The following is a 15,760-nucleotide window of genomic DNA, read 5'->3' as shown; positions in this document are numbered from 1 at the left end:
CCGACTGCGCTGCCCGGCGCTGCCGCCGACGCGCGGGAGGCGAGGTGAGGCGAAGCGAGGCGAGGTGAGGCGAAGCGAGGGAGGGAGGGGCGGGCGGTGGGCGGTGCGGGGGTCGCGGCCGTCCGTGGGGCTCGCGGAGCCCGATCGAAACCGCCCCCGCGAAAGCGCCGCGGGAGCGGGCGGGCCGGGCCCAGCCGAGCCTCGGCGGCCGCCGGTGCCGCGGGGCAGCGTTGTCCCCGCCTCGGTCGCAGCCGGTGCTCTCACCTACGACCCCTTTACCCGCCAAGGGCGACCGGATCGGTTCGGTCCCCGCGGGCCCCGGGCTGGGGACCCTGCTGGTGTCCGTCCCGCCACCTCCCAGTCCCCTCCGGTGCCACGGAGTCGCGACGGGAGCGCGGTGCGGTGCGAGCCCGTAGCGCGGCCGCGGCCCTGGCACTGCTGCGGCAGCGCACGCCGTGGTCCGGAGTCCAGCCCCTGCTCCACGGGGAGCCCTCGGTCCGGGCATCCGCTCCCTTTGCTGGCTGGAACAGGGGCTCCTGGGGCCTAAAAGGCGGGGATGCAGTGTATGTCTTGCTGCATGCTCTTCTGAAGTATTTCCGTGTGCGAATTATGGCAAAAGGTTCTTTTAGATCACGCAGGTGTGGTTTGGTAGATGTAGAAGAGCAGACGGTGTATTTTCCTCTGTGAACTCGTCTTCTCACCTTTTCGGGGTTCTCACCTCTCATTTGTTTTATTTGCTGATTTCCCAAAGTGTAACTCTTAAGCCCTATTAAGTAAGGAACGTCTTCATGTGCCTTTGCCAGCCCAGCTGAGCTGATGGGGAGTGAGCAGAACAAAATTTCCGCCAGGTATTTGCGTGACAGCAGAAGCCACGGGGCTTAACAGGACAGTGCTGGCCGGAGCCCTTTCCCTCAGAGGATGGCTTGGGGTGACAGCTGAGGGACTGGTCGGGTGAGTGGAGTTGATTGTACCTGCAGAGGTGTGTCTGTGTGTGCTGGGTGGGGGCTGGAAGGCCGATGGGGCCGTGCTCGGAAAGGCAAGGACTCAACAGCCGTGACTCTGCTGCTCCACAGCAGCTGTGTCTTCGATTCAGCTGAGTCTGCGCTGGTTCCACGAGCAATTCTGTGTTTTGTTGTGGTAAAAGTATGCCAGTATAGCCATGGAACCAAGCCCTTGACTTTCCTCAGGGCAGATCTATATTAAGGTTCATTAGTTTTAGCTCTGTTTAGCTCCAAAAATACCAGTTGCTTACTTGGGGCTTGACTATTTAATTAGATCAGCAGGAGGAAGTGGGATGAAGCTATGCTGGCCAGGGGTCTGTTGGCCGCCAGTAGTGCTGGCACAGCTGGATAGGGTGTGTTGGGGGGCTCTTGTGGGTGACTGTGGTAGATCACTCTGTCACCCTGTTGTGCTCCCAGCCAGCTCAGTGTCTCTCACTCCACCTCTAGGAGAATGGTTGTGCTGTCTGTGTGAAACTCTGCTCCAGTGTCCCCTCCTTCCACCATTGATGAGGCATTTGGTGAGTGAACAGCTGGACAGGTGTTCTGGTATGTGGCTGACAGGACCAGGAGAGGTGGCTCCTGTTGCTCTTGATGTAGAAGAAGACTAGCTCTTCTACTTAGCTGTCAGGGCATTCCTGCGTTGTTTTTAAAGCTAGTTCAAGCAGTAGTTACTGGGAGACTGAATGAACAGTAGGGTGACTGAATTTTTTTCAGAAGGGACCTACTGCTTTAAAAAAGAGAAGAACAGTGCTGTTACTGTAGCAGTTAGAGAGCTGCTGTTATGTACGACAATAATGCGGCTGTCACATTGCAGCGATAATTGAGGTAATTCATCTCCCATCGGCAGCAGGGGATTGATGGAGTACTGTATCAAGTAGATACGGACTCAGTTCTTTTCTTAATACCTCACTGAACCCCAGCCACAGTTTATTGGCCCTGTAGGATCACTGAGAGGCTCTGTGTCGGGAGGAGAAAGGGGGCGAACAGCAAAATCGTGCTCTTAGCTTGCAGGCATGGTGACTTCAAACATTAGTGGAGCAACATACAGAAAACTGGTTCTGTGATCAAATGTATTGCAGGCTCTGTGGTTGTGCAGGACTTGCCTGTGGCTGTAATAAATACTTGGCATACCATACAGATCTCAAGAGTAAGAGGTTTAAGAGTAAGAGAGTAAGAGGCTTTACGTACCTCTAATGTGCAGTTGGAGGTTTGTCGAGATGTGTCTCAAAAAACCCTCTGAAGCTCCTCAATGAAGAGTTGCTGTGGTGAGAATGCTAAGTAGAGTCAAGCATGCCAGTTACCATTTGTTTTGTTTTGGTCACTTATCATTCGATTGGTAATTCCTATCAGGAGAGGGGTTGGAAGTGTAACTGAATATTTCGTGCCCTATGTTAAATCGAATCATTGTGTAGCAAAACACAGAGGTGTCGTAGTATGAATTGGATGGATTTGAGGGTCTAGTTTTCCAATATATGTCTTAGTTCAGAACACTGAAAATAAATTATTCCTGACACATAAAATGCTACATCAGGACACTTAATGCAACACGCTTATCCCATGTCTTCTCATGGAGCATGTTACTGGCAGCTAGAAAGGAGGTTGTGTCTGCTTCTTAGCGTTTGTGGTGCTTGTGATGCAGAGTAGGACTACTGTGGACATTACTGGTACCTGATATTCTACCACCTGCAGTTACCCAGTGCTGAGGTGCTCTGGTTTACCTTACCATACATGTTCAGGAGTCCTGAGCATTTGCAGCTAGAGCAGGACAAGGAGAAAGAGCTGGCAGGGGCATGGAATTTTCTTTGTCTCAGCTGCTGTGAGCCATGACAGGGTTTGTTTGTGGAAGGGCAGCTGCTGCTGCTTCGCATTCTTGGCTGTCGAGTCTGAAGTGTGTAAGTGGTTTTGGTCTGGGCCCTGTGTGATCCTTACCTGGCAGGTAAGATTACCTGCTGTGCTATAACCCAGCCTGTGTTAATTTGGCTTTGAGGACCTTTTTGTAGATGGACCACAACAAACACATACGGTTCTTTCTCTGCCTCCTTGTTCCTTTCCACAAGGCTGCCACAGAAATGAGAGGTGGTGAAGGACCTGCCAGGCGTCACAGCAGTCCATGGCTGCCTCCGTGCTGGACATTCTGCCCCAAAAAGCATCCCCTGTCTCAGCTGATGATGTGATTGGCAAGACAGACAGAGTTCTGTGCAGTGTGGAAACACAGGTCCTTTTCTCATGCGGGTGTTGGGCTGCTGGGAAAAGTGTGGGTAAAGTGCACGCTGCTGCTCTGTGCCCGAGCAGGCAGGGGAAGAGTCTCGGCATGGAAGTGTTCCCAGCTGCCGGTTTCAGCTGAGGGTTGCTGCCTGAAGTTTTCAGCCAAAACAAAAAGCATAGTAATGTAGCATAGCATTCCCAGGTTGTCTCGTGCTTGTGAAGTCCATTCTTTGTGAGGATCATTCTTTAGTCGAAGAAGGGTGGGCCTAGTTCTCCTCTGTTGACAGTAAGTTTTATGCTTTTTTGACTTCAGGGGAGTTGCTTCTGAACTTATGCTGTTGTGAATGCTGAATCAGGCCCAAGAGCTTGATTTTATCCTTGTAACTTTTGGTTGCCTAATGTAGATCTTATGAGCCTGCAATACACAGAACCCATTGTTTACTTTTTTAAGTAAAATTGAAAATTTTGCAGGATGGCTAAAGCCATATTTCTGCCTTGGGATCAGCAGAGAGAAACTATACATAACGGAAAAGAAATTGTGGAGCTGCAGTCACATTCTGTCAGTAGGTTCATTCTGGTTTTTTGGAAATGCTGATCTAAACAATTTGCTCAGTTGAAAATTGTTGTGCGTTAATGCTGTACTGTTCCCTTTGGAGCTGGTAAGGATTCTGCCATCCGCATGAATATGGGAGAGGAGCATGAAGATCTCCCCATGGTAGAGTGAAAGTAGCAAAAAGAAGTTACTGGAGTCCTAGCAGTCCTCTGGCAGGAATAACAGTGTTTTGTGGTATGTAATCATCATATACTGTTTGGAATTAGTGCACCCATTTGTGCTGGGTGTTGTGTGAGAAGACAGCTAATGATGCTGCACCAGGGAGGATTCTGGTCTGTGAAGGCTGCCGATAACGGGAGGGTAGGATGAGAAAAGGGAAATGCATTTTTCCTCCTGATCTGGGAACGGGGTTTTGCAAGACAGCCTTGTAAATGAATGTTCTTGGAAGATGTCTTATCTGTAACTTGTCTTCGAAGAGTAAAAGCCCTGCTTTGCACGTAAGCAGGTGTTGTCTTACTGAGTTCTGAAAAGTCTGAAAACACTGGATCGTTTTGTGTGGTATTCAGAATCTAAAGGACAGATCTTTTGCTGCAAGTTGCTGTTGCTCCATTACAACCGGCAGAGCACTGCAGATTGACTCTGGTGAGAGATGTTAAGTCACCTCCCCAGCCTCATGTACACCTGCTTAGAGGCAGATGCAACTCTTTCCTGAGGTACTTTTCTCAAAAAAACACCCCCAAACGATTCTTTTTCCTCACTCCACCAGCTCCAGAATGTGAACGTCGTCTGGCCAGATGCCCAGGACTAAATACAGTGCTCTAAACAAGGTCTCACAAGTGGCTTGTATGGGAAAAGAAGAAAATCCACAATAGCCAGATACTTTTTTGGCTTTTAAAGGGTTCTTTTGCACTTTTTTTTTTGCATCAAAAGTGATGCTTTTGTCTTCCAGTTTATATTTGCTGAATACAAATCTGTGCTTTCCAGGAATTAACTCCAGGGCTCTTCGATGCTGACTTTGTTGAAGCATACATCCTTGCGACATGAAAATAACCCAAAACCTTACTGGTTTTGCTTTCGTGCATGATGTGTGCTGCATATGCTGACATTCCCCTTCTTAACTTGACTGTGGATCTGTAGCCTTGTCTTCCTCTAAATCCTTTGCTTAATATTTTCTCCTAATGGATGATGATTTTTGAGCATGTGCCAAGACATGTCTTTAAATGCGTTTGAGAGCGAATGTGTGGAAAGAGAGGGGAACATTGACTTGACTCCCTGGGTCGGGTGAGGACTTGGAGCTGTGGAGCAGATGGGGATGGCAGAAGGCAGGTCTGAGTGAGTGGTCGGAGCAGCCCAGGGAGGCAGTGCCCAGAGAAATTCTGTTTACAAGTACCCTCTTTTGTCTTGCTGCCCTGCAGGTGCCTGGTTAGGTGCTCAGTGCAAAAGCCAGATGCTGTGGCACGAGGGGTTTCTGCTGTGTGGAGCAGTGGACAGAATTCCCAGCTGTTGTGTTCCAGCCCAACCTGTGTGCCTGAGCCAGTGTGGCAAGGTGCTGCCGTGTACTCCAGCTTTTTGCTGGTTCTGTAAGTGAGCCTCGTGATAATTCTAACTTGGGAATTAAAGAAGGCCTGTACTGAGGCCTGGGGATGCCTGCTACCAGTTTTGGATCTGCTTGTGTGGGAAACTGCTCACCACCTTTTGCAAAGAAGTTAAGTTTTTAAACTGTTGTTTTGGTTCGTTTTTTTTTAATGCAGCCACAAACCAAAACCATAACCTTCACAAAAATAAACATGCATCCTTGTGCCAGCTGGGGCCTTGGCATGCTTTATGCTGCTGTCGCGGGTTCGGTTTGTAACCGGGCAGAAACACCAATTTAGTGTAGTGGTTTGGTCCAAAATACTCATTACTGTTTATCTGCTGTGAGATAAGAATTAGGAGAAATGCAAAACAGGCACTAAACTTGAAAGAATATAAAGAAGTTTATTAACAGACCTAAAAGAAGGAAAAAAAATCATACCACCTTCAGAACTCTCCTCCTCCCCCCACCTTCCTCCCTTCTCCCACTGACAATGTGAAAAGACAACCCTTAAGATGTTCAGTCTGTTTACCACTTCCATAATAACCTTGTTCAGTCCATTTAGAAAGAGAAGTCTCTTCTTGCTCATGCTATGAAAACATTATCACAACGAGACAGCCGCCCACTTCCAAATATTGTTCAGTCCATTCAGGAAGAGGAGTCTCTCTGCCTGCGTGTGAGTCCCTTCCCCCGACTTGCAGCTTTTCCCGCAACTGCTTTCGAGGGTCCACTCTTGAAGTTTTTTGGGGTACAATTTTAAGGTTGAGCCGTTCAGAAACAAAAGCAGAGGCCCTTCTCCTTCCCTGGGAGCAAAGGGTCTTCATCATCTTCATCTTTAGGACTATCTCTGGGAGCATCTCTAGGGACTGAGGTTTTCTCCTTTCCCGTTTGGAGTAGAAGTCCTCATCTGGTTCATCTCTACGGACTGAGGTTTTCTCCTTTCCTGTTTGGAGCAAAAGTCCTCATCTGGTTTATCTCTCCCTGTCCAAACTTCTCATGAAATTACAGCTGCGTCAGCATCTGCCTATCTCAGCGCAGGTGCTTTTGCTCACGAGTTGAACACTCCACCCCCCATATCTTCATGAAATTACAACAGGATACTCTGATATATCATAGCTTCACAACAGAATTTCAGCTTTAAGCATCTCCTCTCTCTCTTCCCTCAGGTTTTCAGCTCTTCACAGCAATAAAAGGGTTAATCTCACCTCGGCCTTGCAGCTTTGCAGCTGGAATGTTGAATTTTCTTATCGCAGTGGAGAGGGGGGAGAGCCGAGCCGCTCCGGCTGCCCACGGCAAGGCAGTGGGGGGGGGGTTCCATGGCTGGAACAGGTCCATGGCTCCAGGATGGCCGTGGCCCGGCCCGGCCTGGCCCAAGCAGGGCCTGGCCGGGCCCACTGGGCCCTGCTCGGGCCCTGCAGCCACCTGTCCCAGCGCCGGAAACGAGAGAGAGCTTGGAGGGGGAGTTTGCCTATTCTTAAATGTGGATCACAGAGGTGATCACAACTTTAAGTGGCTTAGAGAATTGTCCATATTCAAACTGGCCAGCTGATAGGTTCTATCAGTTCCCAGAGGAAACTGTAAGCACCCCTTAGCAAGGACGTCCCTTCCGGGACTATGCTTGCTAACCTATGACAGCTGCATAACTTGCTGAGACTGTAATTTCTTAGGAAAGCAGTTAGATGTTGGCAACTATGAAATGTCAGCCCTCAGTAAATGTTGTAACAAGCTGTTTTAGCTACAGCTGCGGATTTAAAAAAGAATAATTTACTCACAGTGTTCTTGGTAGTTAATGCAAGAATAAAAATCAGACTTTGGACACACTGAATAGCTTGGGAGAAGGAAGCAGGGTTCTTGTGGTGTGTTTGCTAAGGGCCACAGCTGTCTGGATGCATGACTGGGAACTTTTAGGGTGCTCTAGGTTATTTAAGTTGTATATGCACCTGTGCCACAGCATATCCCTAAATTTTTACTTAGGTTTTACTAGGTCTATCTAGAGACAGCTGTTGAAATGATGGTTGTTTCGGAAGTTTATGAGAATTCAGTTTTGGGAGGTGTGAGTAGAAAATGTGCTGGTAGCTTGAACTTGATTGACTTAAGTCATAAGTGCAGTAAAACTCATCCTGAAGTGTTGCTCTGAATGTGTGTTAGAGCTGGGAATTGCTGCTGAAGTCTCTGTAAACTGCTTTTAGGTAACTGGAGTTTTAGAAAATGATCTTTGAGGAGTTGGGTAGAAAGGCTCAGTTCTAACTTGAATTGGTATTCTTCATTTATGTAGTATGTCCTCTGCAAACTGTATTGCTTGGCATATTTAGCAGAGGAAAAAATGAGTTCACCATCAAGCGAGCAACCATCTTTCCTTTGGATAGTTCAAAGTTTCTATTTAGTGGTTCCATAAAAATTCTTGAATTGTGTTTGTTGCACTGATAGATGCACAGCTCCTCCACTTTGGCAGGAATCCCTACAAAGATATTCTCAGCATCTGTTTTGCAGTATGTCCCTTTAAATGTTTAACTTTATTGCAATTTTTTTGCTGGAAGGTATGATCTGCCAAAGTCAATATTTGGTTTTTTATAATGCAGGTTCATTTTTTGATGTCTATATGAAAAATATTATTTCATCCCTTGGTATTTCATGAATGACTGCGCATATGTTAGCTATCACGTACGGTGATACATCATGACAGCTATGGTGTATTTCCCTGTGGTTTACAACAGCTCTGGAAGCCTGAGAAGTGTTTTAGCTGGATCCTGTGTGATTGATCCTTGCTGGAGTGGGGTACTCCCATGTGCACAGCCTCTTGGCAGACACTTGGGGCGTCTTCCTGGGCTGCTGGTGGCCTTCTGTTTGCCATGTTGTAGAGAACCACTACTTTCACTACTCCACAGTGAGCTGGAGGAGGCAGCTGCTTTTCTTTCCTTTTTTAGTATGGTACTCTGAGAGCTACGTCTAAATTCAACCTTTTAATCGAGGTTTATTTCAGGGCAAGGAGTGCATAACACTGGCAGTTCCACTGATGCTCTGTGTGTTGCTTCTCATTGTTTGATGTGTTCTAAGTACATGCAGTGGGTGAGAGTTGTTTTTCAGTAGTTACTATCGATATTCTAATCGTGGCTAGAAGAGTATTAGTTTGCCTAATCTCAATAGTGTTCCTGGCAGGCTTTTGGCTGCATCACTGGAGTACAGAATGTAAAACTAAGGAAGTCTTGGGCCTTGGGATTAGCTGGGTAGTATGTTTAACTGGGGATTGCTGGATTGAGACCCTAACTTGAAGGCAGTGAATTAAAGAAAGTAGTTTTAATAGCAGGACATTGTTTCATGCCACCTTTTCCTTCACAAAGGCATGTGTTCATCAGTTTGGTTAAAGCTGCCACTAGGAGGCAATGCACCAGTCGTGATGGGAAGACTCCTTGGGTTTTTGGTTTTGGGCCTTCCAGTTCCCACGTGCGGGTGGATGTTGTGTTCCCTGCACAGGTCTGTCCCTGGGGATATTTCCTTTGCTGCGTGGGATTGGATTGTAACGCTGGTTACAGGCATTTGCCCTGTATCGAGGCAGAGCATGCCCTTGGGCCCGACAGAATGGCAAGACAGCCTGTATTTTGCTAGGGGAAATCTTCATTTGGAAGATTTTACTGAAACCTGGTGCATTAGAAGGACAAGAAATTTAAGAAAGGTAGGTCGTAGGTTCAGCTAATTTGCTAGCAAGCTTTCCATCCAGCAAGGTGTTTATATTTCTTATTTTAGCTATGGGTGGTCTGTCAGTTTTTCTCTGTTCATGTTTTTTCTGGTTGATGCATTTTGTTAAAGTAGCACTGATTCAGACCGACAGATCGTGTTTAACTCAGGAAACTAGGGAAAGGTCCAGACAAAGATAAAACATCAGGCCTTGTATGCAAACTCACAGGTTGTGTACATGGTCTCTGACATCCATAGTACACGCCTTTTTGGTCTGAATGTATAAACTCTGAAGAAGAGTAGCTCTTGTAAAGTTTTGGCGAAGTCGATTGTGTGTGATGCCTGCAGTGTGACTCTTTCAGCATTTTATGGACTCCTTTCCTTCTGCTCGTCCACTGTCTGGGGGCCAGTGCAGAAACCTGGTTGTCAGTGGAAAGGCTTTTGTCTCGAGCTGGCCAGCTTTTAACTGAAGGCAGTATGGTTCTTTTCTTGGCTATTTAAACCCACTTGTAGGCTGTGGTCTTTTCCCTGCCTTTCAAATAGTCATTCACCCCAGCAAGACTTACATCTTCCTCTTTCAGATCCAGTTCAGCAAAGCACCTGTGCCATTGAGTCCTTGAGCCTGTGTTGTGAATCTGTAGGCTGAGACCGAATTGCACATAGGATGGTCATCACTTCAAGGTCACATCTTCCAGGGCTGCGTGTAAATGTCTGGGGCAGTTGGCAAAATTGTCATTTCTTAGGGGCAGTTTATCACATTGCAGCCTTGGTGGTCATGGAATGGGAAATTGAATTGCTGCTTTTCCAGGCCTGAGTATGACAGTGTAATTCGTGTATAGGTGTGAAATGTGTTAGTGCAATGTTTCTGTGTGAATTTACTGTGTATTTTAGGAGATTGGAGAAAGGTGCTTTTGTGTGGCAAAGTGCTAAGAGGCATGACAGCTGTTTGAAGGTGGTGCTGGGCTTGGAATCCATTTCTGATCCAGAGATTCACAAGCAGAAATTGCCAAAAATTCACTGAACATGCAGGTTTCAAACAAGCAGCTCCTGCTGCAGAGTTCTACAGTGCTGGTAACACGGTGTTTGCTGTACAAAGAAGCAGTGGTAGGAAGCTTAGGCTGACATTGGCAGAATGGACAGAGCACAAAGAAGAAAGGACGTTCCAGAGTGGAAAGTGATTTACATGTTCTTAAAGCTGGATTACAGTCTGGCTCTCCTTGCATTATGCATTGCCGAATGCTAGATTCCCTAGACGAGAGAGGCACCACTGTAGTTACCTTCTGCAGAACATAACTTTTATTTGAAGGGCAAAAGGGGAAAAAGTTATTCTAGCCCTTCAAGCCTAAGAATAAATGTGGGAAGCATGAGCTGACAGTGGTCAGAATGGCAGCTGACAGCAGCTGCTGTTAAACTTCGGGCTATGAAGGCAAGTTGAAGGATCTGTGCTCCTGCCTGAGCCCTCAGTGGCATTACAGGAAGCCTGGCTGAGTGTAACAGACCCCTGGGCAGGGGAAGGATGGCATGGAAGAGGGGACCAGCACACTTATGCTTTCCTTGTTTTCAAGGGGTACACTGCATCAAATGCCAGCTAATTACTTGGGGAGCAGGGGGTGTTGGCTTCAGCAGGGTCTTTCTGGGCAGCTCCAGTTGTCCTGTGTGCAGGCCTTGGGAGGAATAATGGAATATACTTGATTTCTGTCTCTAGGGGGAAGCTGATGCCAGCTCCTTGCGGGACATTGTTCGTGTTCACCTTCTCTGGTAGGCACTGGAATGGGACTTTACAAGTAGGAGGGGACGCAGGACAGCAGTCCTGGCCGCATGAGGTCATGGTCCGCAAACTCTGGAAGATGTTTGTTTTCTCCTTGATTTGCCTTTTGGTGCTATGGTTTTGAAAACAAAGGCAGATGGACTGGGAACAAAAAGATTAATTTTCGGGCTGGACTGAGTTCCCCTAGCTCAGTCACAGCAGGTCAAGTTACTCGAGAGATTTGTGACTCCCCAGGGACATGGGTTTGTGTTTGTGCAGGGGATATGTCATAGCTGAGGTACAGAAGACAGTAATGGACTTGTTGGTGTTTATTTTAAGAGCGGTTGATAAACTTGGAAGAGTTTTTTCCATGTTGTTGAATTTATACAAAGAAGCTGTATAAAAATAACTGGCACCAGATGTAGAAGCAATAAACCAATGCCATGTGAAGTCTTGAAATTGTGGTGTGTAACCTAAGAAGTATTTTCACCTATTGGCAGCTTCATTATCGGCAGAATGAGAGTGATGGAATTTATTAGCTGTTAAACAATTTAATTTTTGTTTTTAAAAGGACCGGGTAAATGCGTCTCGCACTATGCTTAGTCTGAGCTCCCCATTCACAGTGATTGCCAGTGTTTGTTGCTGGAAGTCATGGGAATCTTTTGGTACCAGTGTGTCAGCAAGAATTAAACCTAGCCTGTCATCTGACTGCTGCCTTACTTTCTGAGCTTGATTGCATTTGGTTCAGATCCGAAAGAAAAAAAAGTGACACCAACAGACTCTGTCTGACCTGTGTGCTTAACGTTAACCCCCCAGTACAGCAAATATGTGGAGTCACCAGTGTGTTTGGAATGCTCTGCTTTTGGCAGCACTTGGACCCAGTTTCACCGTTTCAACCAGTGAGGCTTACTGTCTTCTAAAAAGCCTATTTCAAAACACACTGTCCCAGGAGAGAGAAAACAAATTGTTTACACAAGCAAACTAACATAGAAGAACTAAACACCCACGCTTCTTTCTTCAGCAGTTCCCCTGCTAGGAGTTTCTATGAACTCATTAATCCAGTGAGTAAGGACAAACTTTTTAGTTCTAATCAAATAGTTCTTGATGTGACTGCTGATGCTGCTGAGGAAGGAAAGTTTGGCTATGATGATATCCCCTATTCAACTGAGGGATCAAAAAGAAGTTAGAGGAGGGAGAAGAGCTCATCCCGAAACCTAGGAAGGACTTTCATTCCTCCTAGTCTGGAAGAAGACAGCCTGGCAGAGGCTTTAAGCAGTTCTCCTTACTGTTAGAGCCAGTCGGTGCTGTGGCATCAATTCCTCCCTCTTTATCTATGGGCCGTATATGTCCTGGCCTTTCGAGGGACTGGAGGAAAGAAGCAGATAGGGGCCTTATTAGGGTGTGGTGATCTTGGTCCACCTTCTTAAATACAAGTGTGATGGAAGAAGGGGAAGGGATGAGAAGGCTGCTCAAACCTGCATAAAGTGGAGGTGTGGAACGTGCATGGTGTCCACCTTACAGTGGAAGGTGTCCTTGCCCGTGGCGGGGCGATTGGAGCTAAATGACCTTTAGGGCCCCTTCCAACCTAAACTGTTCTGTGATTCTTCTATGAATATGAAATCCTGTCTGTCCAGGATCCTTATGCAGATGGCTTGGGAAGAAGGGGTAGAAAAGGAGAGGACCTTTAGTAGGAAGTAGAAAATAGTGAAAATTGAAAAACAGGAGGATGGATGGATTTGTGGATGGAGACCTTACGGGTACAGGGAAGGAAGCTGGCAGAGTCATGAGGCTTCGTCCCCAGGGGTTCAGCTGCAAGAGTGAAGGCAAGCTGGGTGTAGAGGCTGTGGTAGGGGAGTCTGGGGCTGCTCAGGATAAGGAGTGAGAGGACAGTGCTAGTGAGGATCAACCTGATGGGAAAAGGGAAGAGGGTTGGGACAAGCAGCAGTAACCTTTGCGCTGCTGGTGAATTTACAAGTCAGCTGTGACAGAAGGTGATGGGGTTATCGGAGGGAAGAGTAGCAGGGAGAAGTCAGAGGGAACAATTGTCTTTGGAAGGAGGATCAAGAAGAGCAGCATGAGGACAGGAAGGGTGACCTGTGCTTACGTGACTTCGAAGTTACGCAGACTGGGACCCGAGCCAGGAAGTTTGCTCGAGGCTGACACTGCCAGTCCCATGGTGTGTATGTAAAAAACAGGAAGAGGAGTGGAATTAACTTGAGACAGATATTTCAACAGCTTTCAGCTTTGAATTTCCTGGGTTTCATTGGTGTGTGTCATAACCTTCTTGTTTTCACTACTTAATATTTTTTTTCCGTAAAGAAATGGGATGGAAGAAAAAACATTTAAGACTGTTTATCAGAGTCATATGTTGTTGTGATTGACTTTCCTCTTTTGTTTGGTGAACATATGTATTTAGAAACTAAATTGTAGATTCCAAATATTTGAATACTTGGAACTCCCTCAAAAAGAAAACATCTCCAAGGTGAATCCCTCCACCTCCCCAGTGCCCCAGATAAGCAATAGTTCAGTATGACAAAAAAGAAAACTTAATATTTCAGAGCATAGTCGGTCAAAGTTGTGCATGTATTTTATAGAACAGTCACTCTTTATAACCAGTCTTACAGACCTGATCATTATGAGGCATGTACAAGTGTCTGAAATTATTTTGAGGATTTAAAATGACCTGGTTTTTCCGGATAGGTCAGGTAGGGGCAGTACCATGCATTATGCTCTCTGCAGACTTTGTTCTGAAGAACTGTTACATTGCCCTATTCATGTCTCCCCTCCCCTCTGTCCCCAGTCAGATCCTCAAACAGGCAAGAAATAAAGACTGAAAATTGAGTTTTTCCCTCCAGGATTTGATTTGTGGGTTTGTTTTGATTTTTAACCTCCTAGTAACACAAAATAAGTGTAGGCATTCTGTCTAGGCATTCCATCTCCTATGATGTGTATATGGCACAGCGGACAGGACAGTGAGAACACTGTGCTTTGGGTTTATCCTGCTTGCTGTGTTGGCACACTAGTGCAGCAGTGAACTGGCACACTTCCATGGCTCAGTCTGCTTTTTCCAGTCTGTGTAGTCCGAGTGTGGTTCAGGAACAAATGACACACTCCGAGCCCGGTGGTGGCTTTCCCCCTGCATAATACAGGTTAGCAGTGCTGTGCTGTGGTGGTGCAGAAGGTGTCAAGTCCCTAGTGGGGCTAACCCAGTTCCAAGCCCGTCTCCACAGCCGAGACAAGCCATGATGCAAGCTTTCTGCAGTGAGCAGCTTACCTGTTCGTTGCCAGTGGGTCCGAGCTGGGCTAGGGCAGTGAAAACTCTGCTGTAGGCAGAAGTGTTTTGCCATCTGGTGTATTTACATGGGTCATCTTTGTATGGAGAGCAGTGACCTTGGTTTAATTAATGCAAGATTTTCTTGGAGTCTCTTCTGTGCATAAACCAAAACAAATAGATCAAGACATAAGCACTGTCCTTTTAACGTTTTTCTAGTGAAAATACTTTCTTTTGTTCTTTGAGAAGTAAATCTTTTACTTGGTACTCAGCTTCACAGTTTGCTGTTTGTGCACCCTTGAGAGTGGGGAACCACATTGGAAGTGTGCTACAAAAAGTTAGTAGTGAGTGCTGAGTGAATAAAGAAGCAAATTGTCCATCATGACTGATGTCCAGCTGTTTAAAATAAACAAACATGAAGTGCAACCTCAAAAACTCACATGTGATCTTCCTCGTACAGTCTGTTGGATTACATTAACCTCTTGGACAGAAAGCACTAGTGCAAATATAACTCATGGCATGCAAATACAATTGTTATTGAACAGAAAGCAAATCCACGCCCTGCATAGCTGGAGTGCCCTCAGGTTAGTTGCTCGGTGCTGACCTGGCATGATTCAGTATGTGGGATGCTTTGCATCCTTAAACAGGCATCTTGAAAATGGATCCTTTCTAGGTCCAAGAATTTCAGTGGCTTTACACTAGCTGACCCACAGCACTTAGTGTACTTGCTTTAGGAGGCGAAAAATCAGGTTCAATCGCTGTAATTTTTTCCCCATTTGTTTAAACTTGGATAAATGTTTGCATATCACTTACTAGGTGAGCTGACCAGGGTATTTTTAAACATTTTCCAGTGGTCGATAAATAATAGTTCCGGTTTGTTTAGTCGGGTTGTCTCCATAAAAAACATACGTCCAAATTTTTCTTACTCCTGCTGATATGTGGCTCCAGTATTACATTGAATTGTTTGCTCCAAGTTTAGATGTTTTTTCACCCAGTTTGTGTGTGTTGTGATCAGGTATATATCATTTGCTAATATATACAAAGTTAAAAGTCTGATTTATTAATTATTTAAGCTGATACGATGCTTTTTGACTTTGAGCTTCCTCTTGGGTTATGCAAATGTAGCAATTCCTGTGTGATGAAAAGTCGAAATGGGGTTTGGAGCGGCGGAGGGCTCCCACCACCGTGTGAAACTGAGTAAGAAAAATTCATGCTTTTCCTCTGATATCTTGGTATTGCAAAAGAAGCAAACAAAGGAAAGAAAAGCCGAAACCCCACCAAAAATAAAACCCAACCTCCCCAACACACACTTCCCCATTCCCTGTCCCCCCCCCTGCTTTGTGACATGTTTGCAAAAACCAGAGGTTGGAAGGGACTTCCAGAGTTCAGCTAGTCCAGCCCTCCCTCCGGGCTGATCGGGAGCTCGGGACCTTGTCCTCTCTTCTGGTCACACACCATTCGTTCCTCTGCATATGCCCTGATGACAGTGAGGGGTTCCTGTGAGTCACCCCCATCAATGCAGTGTCAGAAATTGTCACTGCTGTGTGGTTTACTCCTTGAGAAAACCCTCTGACGCAGGGCAGTACTGTTCCCAATTTTCACTGGGAACGGAAACTAATTACACATCAAAGTTCTCACCAAATATGAGGCCCATTTCTTAAATCACGAGAGTGTATTAACTACTGGTACTTTTTGTCTTAACGGGACCGTGCAGAGGCCGGAGAGGACACATGTGCTT

At 46.3% G+C, this 15,760-nt stretch overlaps 1 protein-coding gene across 6 annotated transcripts in view; it reads left to right on the top strand.

The window, feature by feature from the left end:
* Positions 1 to 15,760, top strand: part of RIN2 (Ras and Rab interactor 2) — a 65,425-nt gene that overhangs the window by 1,334 nt on the left and 48,331 nt on the right. The window contains exon 1 of one of the 6 annotated variants that reach the window (XM_042038883.1): positions 1 to 69. The exons of 1 other annotated variant lie outside the window; for it this stretch is intronic. The gene's annotated coding sequence lies outside the window, so the exon portion shown is untranslated. Of the gene's footprint in view, positions 70 to 825; positions 952 to 5,185; positions 5,340 to 15,760 lie in introns of those variants that run through there. 4 more of the 6 variants (XM_042038887.1, XM_042038888.1, XM_042038884.1 and 1 more) reach the window with 4 other exon arrangements.

This window comes from Corvus kubaryi, unplaced genomic scaffold, assembly GCF_017639235.1.
Source record: "Corvus kubaryi isolate FWS band 111438036 unplaced genomic scaffold, C.kubaryi_AGA036_p1.0 37393, whole genome shotgun sequence".
NCBI lineage: Eukaryota > Metazoa > Chordata > Aves > Passeriformes > Corvidae > Corvus > Corvus kubaryi.
The sequence above is the reverse complement of the archived record's forward strand: the minus strand, read 5'-3'. Positions and strand labels throughout refer to the sequence as shown.